Source organism: Coregonus lavaretus (genome assembly GCF_964263955.1).
Source record: "Coregonus lavaretus genome assembly, contig: HAP1_SCAFFOLD_253, whole genome shotgun sequence".
In the NCBI taxonomy this organism is placed as follows: Eukaryota; Metazoa; Chordata; class Actinopteri; order Salmoniformes; family Salmonidae; genus Coregonus; species Coregonus lavaretus.
Genome location: NW_028164325.1, coordinates 482,369 through 490,626, shown reverse-complemented (window position 1 = coordinate 490,626; position 8,258 = coordinate 482,369). Strand labels below are relative to the sequence as shown.

Here is an 8,258-nt window from a genome sequence, read left to right as displayed (position 1 = left end):
TAATATAAAACACACTTATTCCCATTAATTACACACACACACACACACCCACACAAACACACACCTGTATGCATGCATGAACACACACACATATTTCTAACGTAACACGAACACGCCACACAGACACAGACACACACATTGTCAAAGCAACTCTTTGTAAACTTTGGTGTCCCTGATTTGTGCTTCTGTAGAGCTACAGCTGATATTTAATATGACCAAGTAAGTAATGATGGTGGTCTTTGACTTTGACTTCACTTGAATTAAGACTTATTCTTAGTCATATTCTTCACAGCAGTCAACACTCACATTTTCTAAGTCCAGGTTTCATTGTGTTCTCTCCACCATGTTCCACACTGTAGCGGTAAGCAGAAGAACAGACAGTCATTGAGGGATACACCTGAACTCACACACACACTCACACACACACACACACACACACACACACACACACAAACACACTGTCAGCATATAAATTTGTCCAAGGGTAAGAATGTTTGTCTTAACTGAACATGTCTGATATGAATGTGTGTCCAGTGTGTGTGTGTGTGTGTGTTTCCTTTTGTGTGTGTATGTGTGGGTCCAGTGTTTGTGGTGTGTGTGTGTGTGTGTGTGTGTGTCCACTGTGTGTATGTGTGTCCAGTGTGTGTGTGTCTAGTGTGTGTGACGTGTGTGTGTGTCCAGTTTGTGTGTGTGTGTGTCCAGTGTGTGTGTGTCTTGTGTGTGTGTGTGTCCAGTGTGTGTGTGTGTGTCCAGTGTGTGTGTGTCCAGTGTGTGTGTGTGTCCAGTGTGTGTCCAGTGTTTGTGTGTGTGTGTCCAGTGAGTGTGTGTCCAGTGTGTGTGTGTGTCCAGTGTGTGTGTCCAGTGTGTGTGTCCAGTGTGTGTGTGTCCAGTGTGTGTGTGTGTCAAGTTTGTGTTTGTCCTGTTTGTGAGTGTGTGTGTGTGTCCTGTGTGTGTGTGTCCAGTTTTTTTGTGTCCAGTGTTTTTGTGTCTAGTGTGTGTGTGTATCCAGTGTGTGTGTGTGTTCAGTGTGTGTCCAGTGTGTGTGACCAGTGTGTGTTCAGTGTGTGAACACACACACACACACACACACACACACACACACACACACATACACACACACACACACACACAGTCAGCATATAACTTAGTCCAAGTGGTGGTCAGAATGTTTGTCTTAACTAGCCTGATAACTCCAACATGTCTGATATGAACATTGACATAAACCCTCTACATACTTGAGTTTCTCCAGTCTGCAGTGTGGATCCTCCAGTCCAGCAGAGAGCAGTCTGACTCCTGAGTCTCCTGGGTGATTGTAGCTCAGGTCCAAGTCTCTCAGGTGTGAGGGGTTTGACTTCAGAGCTGAGACCAGAGAAGCACAGCCTTCCTCTGTGACTAGACAGCCTGACAGCCTGCAAAGAGTCAAATCACATTAAAACCACACTGCTATTCTTTGGTGGTGAAAATAGTGGCAGTATATTTTTTCTACATATTAAAATACATCAGTGTCCTGAAACCTGCCATATCTATTCATAAATTAATGTATCATTATTAGAAATTATTATAATATTGCTTGTAGAGAGAAACATGTATAGTACAAATATTTGAGTAGACTGACCAGAGCAGTTTAAAAAGCAGTATCAGTCAAAAGACAGAGAGTGAGGTATAAGATTTAGATTGTATTGACTATACAGTCCACACTATATCTATTTTGACAGGAATGCTAACATTTTAAATGTGGCTCTATACTCCAGCATGTTGGATTTGAGATCAAATGTTTCATATGAGATGACAGTATATAATGTCGCCTTTTATTTGAAGGTATTTTCATACATATCTGTTTCACCGTTTAGAAAAATGAAAGCACTTTATGTATCTAGTCCTCCTATTTGAAGAAGTCATAAGTATTCTGACCAATTCACTTATAGTGTATTAAAGTAGTCAAAAGTTTAGCATTTGGTCCCAAACCCGTTGGTTGCATTTGCAGTTTGTTTTGGTTGTGTTTTGGGTTATGTTTTGCCCAATAGTAACTGAATGGTGGATGATGACTGGGGTAATTTTCTGTCTAAGTGAGTAGATAACATGTTTCTAAACACTACTAAATTAATCCTAATGATGCCATGATAAATAAAAATAATGAATGAATCATGAATAATAATGAATGAGAAAATTACAGAGGCTACAACAAAACATGCTAACCTCTCACCATTAACCTCAAATAAAAGGTGATATTCTGTTCTGTTGCCTAATATGAAACATTATATCTCAAATCCAAAATGCTGGAGCATAGCACCAAATTTAAAACTGTAAGCGTCACTGTCCAAACACATATGGTGTGGACTATGTGTGCCTGGTAAACACATGTGGATCTGGTGAACAGGTATCACTTGTTGACCATCTACAGGAATACTGACCTCAGAGTCTCCAGTTTACAGTGGGGATTCCCCAGTCCAGCAGAGAGCAGCTTCACTCCTGAATCCTTCAGGTCATTGTTACTCAGATCCAGCTCTCTCAGGTGTGAGGGGTTTGACTTCAGAGCTGAGACCAGAGAAGCACATCCTTCCTCTGTGACTAGACAGCCTGACAGCCTGCAAAGAGTCAAATCATATTAAAACCACACTGCTATTCTTTGGTGGTGAAAATAGTGGCAGTATATTTTTTCAACATATTCAGATATATCAGTGTCCTGAAACCTGCCATATCTATTCATAAATGGATGTATCATTATTAGAATTGACAAATTATCAAAGTATTGCTTGTAGAGAGAAAAATGTATAGTACAAATATTTGAGTAGACTGACCAGAGCTGTTTAAAAAGCAGTATCAATCAAAAGACAGACAGTGAGGTATCAGATTTAGATTGTATTGAGTATCCAGTCCACACTATATCTATTTTGACAGTGAAGCTAACATTTTAAATGTGGCTCTGTACTCCAGCATTTTCGATTTGAGATCAAATGTTTCAAATGAGGTGACAGTATATAATGTCACCTTTTATTTGAGGGTATTTTCATACATATATCTTTCACCATTAGAAAAATAAAAGCAGTTTACGTATCTAGTCCCCCTATTATAAACAAATATAAAAGTACAAATACAGTGGTGTGAAAAAGTGTTTGCCCCCTTCCTGATTTGTTATTTGTTTGCATGTTTGTCACACTTAAATGTTTCAGATCATCAAACACATTTAAATATTAGTCAAAGATAACACAAGTAAACACAAAATGCAGTTTTGAAATGAAGGTTGTTATTATTAAGGGAAAACAAAATCCAAACCTACATGGCCCTGTGTGAAAAAGTGTTTGCCCCCACTGTTATAACACAACTCAACTGTGGTTTATCACACCTGAGTTCAATTCCTCTAGCCACACCCAGGCCTGATTACTGCCATACCTGTTCTCAATCAAGGAATCACTTAAATAGGACCTGCCTGACAAAGTTAAGTAGACCAAAAGATCCTCAAAAGCTAGACATCATGCCGAGATCCAAAGAAATTCAGGAACAAATGAGAAAGAAAGTAATTGAGATCCATCAGTCTGGAAAAGGTTATAAAGCCATTTCTAAAGCTTTGGGACTCCAGCGAACCACAGTGAGAGCCATTATCCACAAATGGCGAAAACATGGAACAGTGGTGAACCTTCCCAGGAGTGACCGGCCGACCAAAATGACCCCAAGAGCGTAGCAACGACTCATCCAAGAGGTCACAAAAGACCCCACAACAACATCCAAAGAGCTGAAGGCCTCACTTACTCAGTTAAAGTCAGTGTTCATGACTCCACCATAAGAAAGAGACTGGGCAAAAATGGCCTGATGGCAGAGTTCCAAGAGGAAAACCACTGCTGAGCAAAAAAAACATTAAGGCTCGTCTCGTTTTTGCCAGAAAACATCTTGATGATCCCCAAGACCTTTGGGAAAATACTCTGTGGACTGACGAGACAAAAGTTGAACTTTTTGGAAGGTGTGTGTCCCATTACATCTGGCGTAAAAGCAACACCGCATTTCAGAAAAAGAACATCATACCAACAGTAAAATATGGTGGTGGTAGTGTGATGGTCTGGGCCTGTTTTGCTGCTTCAGGACCTGGAAGACTTGCTGTGATAAATGGAACCATGATTTCTGCTGTCTACCAAAAAATCCCGAAGGAGAATGTCCGGCCATCTGTTTGTGACCTCAAGCTGAAGCAAACTTGGATTCTGCAGCAGGACAATGATCCAAAACACACCAGCAAGTTCACCTCTGAATTGCTGAAGAAAAACAAAATGAAGACTTTGGAATGGCCTAGTCAAAGTCCTGACCTGAATCCTATTGAGATGCTGTGGCATGACCTTAAAAAGGCAGTTCATGCTCGAAAACCCTCCAAGGTGGCTGAATTACAACAATTCTGCAAAGACGAGTGGGCCAGAATTTCTCCACAGCGCTGTTAAAGACTCATTGCAAGTTATCGCAAACGCTTGATTGCAGTTGTTGCTGCTAAGGGTGGCCCAACCAGTTATTAGGTTGTAGGGGGCAATCACTTTTTCACACAGGGCCATGTGGGTTTGGATTTTGTTTTCCCTTAATAATATCAACCTTCATTTCAAAACTGCATTTTGTGTTTACTTGTTTTATCTTTGACTAATATTTAAATTTGTTTGATGATCTGAATCATTTAAGTGTGACAAACATGCAAACAAATAAGAAATCAGAAAGGGGGCAAACACTTTTTCACACCACTGTAAAACTGTAAGCTTCACTGTCCAAACACATATGGTGTGGACTATGTGTTCCTGGTAAACACACGTGGATCTGGTGAACAGTTATCACTTGTTGACCAACTACAGGAATACTGACCTCAGAGTCTCCAGTTTACAGTGGGGATTCCCCAGACCATCAGAGAGCAGCTTCACTCCTGAATCCTTCAGGTCATTGTTACTCAGGTCCAGCTCTCTCAGGTGTGAGGGGTTTGACTTCAGAGCTGAGACCAGAGAAGCACAACCTTCCTCTGTGACTAGACAGCCTGACAGCCTGCAATAGTAAAATAATATTAAAACCACAGTGCTATTCTTTGGTGGTGAAAATAGTGGCAGTATATTTTTTCAACATTTTCAGTTATACCAGTGTCCTGAAACCTGCCATATCTATTCATAAATGGATGTTTCATTATTAGAAATGACAAATTATCAAAGTATTGCTTGTAGAGAGAAAAATATAAAGTACAAATATTTGAGTAGACTGACCAGAGCAGATTAAAAAGCAGTATCAGTCAAAAGACAGACAGTGAGGTATCAGATTTAGATTGTATTGAGTATACAGTCCACACCATATCTATTTTGACAGTGAAGCTAACATTTTAAATGTGGCTCTGTACTCCAGCATGTTGGATTTGAGATCAAATGTTTCATATGAGGTGACAGTATATAATGTTACCTTTTATTTGAGGATATTTTTATACAAGTCTCTTTCACCTTTTAGAAAAATAAAAGCACTTTACGTGTCTAGTCCCTGTAGTATATTAAGATTATGACTATTCTAGAGGAACAAAGAGGGGATGTTTATCTTAGTTCAAAAGTAGCCATTTGTAGGGTGACGCCCCAGGGGAGACAGGTGATTGGACAGCAGAGGGAGCAACCCATATTTTTACATTGTTTATAAGTATATGCTGGAGGCAGGGGGTGTTAGAAACAGACAGATTATTTTGGGACGCTGTTTCTCCAGACACTGCGGGTCTGTAAACTTATGCTGACATCTTGTGATATGAATAAAACTTCTAATCAAAGTGCAGCCTAAGCGGACTCTTTGTTTGACAGCAATGAGCACCAGCAGCGACAAGATACACTACAAATGGGGGCTCGTCCGGGATCTGTACGCATCGTTCTTTGTCCCATTCCTGAATCTCGAGGTGACTACCGCTCAAGCCGGCTATAAGGTGAGTTTCTCACAAAATTTGGGCATTAGTTGTTCCGCTGATTTATGAGAGGGCATTGAAGGGTGTACAGTGTAAATTACTTGGGTTTGTGTTGATGTGGTGTTATTGCTGTCGACTAAGGGTCTGTAATAATTATTCAAAAATTTGGTTGCATTGGTAAACGGTGCAAATAATAGGAAGTCTAGAACAATTGATTGGTAGTGAATAAAGGCAGATATACGTATACATTAGGGCACTGCACCGTGTAAGACCCTAGGGGGGCCATCCAGGATGGGCCGAAAATCCTCTTGCGCGTTAGATGTGTATTAGGTGTGTTTTAAAAACTCGGGTTGATGGAATTTATTGGATTGTGATTATTGCTATTCTTTTGTCCGACGGGATGTCTGCTTGGGGTAATCTCTCTGTAGATGGTCATTGAACTCACGGCATCACAAACGGTAGAGAATAAGACAAAGGAAAGGGCAGTGCAGGTTTCTTGTTACATGTTGCACGCCACATGATAAATGCTAATGCTGGTTGTGTTTCATGCCACATTGTACATAAAGGCTAAATGCTAATGCTAATGCTAATGCTAAATGCTGGTTGTGTTTCATGCCACATTGTACATAACGGCTAATGCTAAATGCTAATGCTAAATGCTAATTGTGTTGCGTGCTACATGCTAACGTGTGACCTAAGAGGGCCATTGCGATGGAATAAAGCCTCTTAACCCTCCTGTTATGCTAAAAAAAAATTACATCCACTATGTTACGGGTCAAATTGACCCGCACAGTTTAAACACACTCAAGACAGTCAAAGAATTAAGTAAAAACAGAAACAACTTTATTTTGTCTTATCAGACATTTCAGAAAGAAGAAATACAATACTTTTTATTTTTTTTAAACAATATTTAAGAACTATTTGTTAAACATATTTCCTTTCTCACAAACAAGATTTTTCAGTTTCCCCAAGTAGGTTTTTTCCCCCCCTATTGGTCTATATTATCCCTTCAGTCTTTCTCTCTACATGTTGAACACAATGTGTGTGTGTGCTTTCTGCAGATGTATTTATTGCATTCTACACAAGTGGTGCTTGTTTTACTGTCTTGTCGAGGGGGGCAGAGCTGGCATCTTTTCCGTTTCTTGCCACTGCCTGTATCCACTGGATCCATTTCTGGTTGATTGGAGGCATGTGTTGATGGTCCAGCTTGAATTTTCTGGACGGCAGATGCAGCTGCTGTCGACCGAGGAGGCCGGACTCTCCTCTGGATCTTGGGAGTGATGAGAGCTTTGCCGAGCTCCTCTAGGAAAAGCCGGCGTCGGTACAATTTGCCACCATTCCATTGCTGGTTGATTTCAGTCCACAGGACATAGGCATTGTAAGCAGACACATCCACAATGTTGTAGAAAATCACCAAAGGCCAGCGGGCAGTCATGCGCTGACAACTATATGTTGCTGTGACTTTATCCAAATTGTCAACTCCTCCTTTGGTGGAATTGTAGTCCAGTATTATTTGTGGCTTGATGTCCTCTCTTGCACTCAGCGATGCATCTTTGTGCATTGTGCTCATTACAAGAACATTCTTGTTCTTCTTTGGGCAGTATGAAACAACAGTTGCATTTTCAGAGAAAGCAAATTTAGAGGAATGCACAGTTCTGCCCTGCATTTTCAGAAGCTCACTGGGAAGTTCAGGTTTGTTTTTTCTGATTGTTCCAACCATGGTCAGCTTTCTCTTCTGTAGTTCAACACCAAGGCGGTAGGATGTGAAGAAGTTGTCACACGTGATGTTATGACCTTGCAGCCCTTCACTCATGTCCAGCACCACCCGCATCCCCTGGTTTTTCTCAGGCACTCCGCCGGGTGGCTTCCCAGTGTAAACTTGCATATTCCATGCATAGCTTGATGTGGCATCACATGCTGCCCATATTTTGATGCCATATTTTGCAGGCTTGTTTGGCATATACTGTCTGAAGGGACAACGTCCTCTGAATGGAACAAGGCGTTCATCAACTGTAACATGAGGACTGGGATTGTACAGTAACGGTAGAATTTCCACCCATTTATCCCATACATCTCTGATTGCAGCTAGTTTGTCTCTTTCACGTCGACCCGGTCTGGTATCACGGTTATCAAAGCGAATCACCCGAGAAATTATGTGGAATTCTTGTAGAGACATTGTTGCCCGAAATATTGGCCTTCCATTCTCTTCATTCCACAGGCTGGCCGTTGCTTCTCCGTTTGACCGGTAGACTCCAGCTAATATGAGCAATCCAGTGTATGCATGCAAGTCAATCCGATCCAGTGGCTTCCAGTTCTCTTGAAACACACGGCTCCCCTCCAAGTTGGTCATGTCCAGAACAATCTTCTCTATTGCTTG

The 8,258-nt window shown here is 41.0% G+C and overlaps 1 long non-coding RNA gene across 1 annotated transcript; it reads right to left on the bottom strand.

Moving 5' to 3' along the window:
• Window positions 1–1,217: 1,217 nt before the first annotated feature.
• On the bottom strand, window positions 1,218–4,866 carry LOC311117154. The gene is made up of 3 exons (XR_014611570.1): window positions 4,828–4,866; window positions 2,412–2,585; window positions 1,218–1,409 (listed from the first exon to the last, which is right to left on the bottom strand). It is a non-coding gene; the product is annotated as an uncharacterized lncRNA (long non-coding RNA).
• Window positions 4,867–8,258: the final 3,392 nt, after the last annotated feature.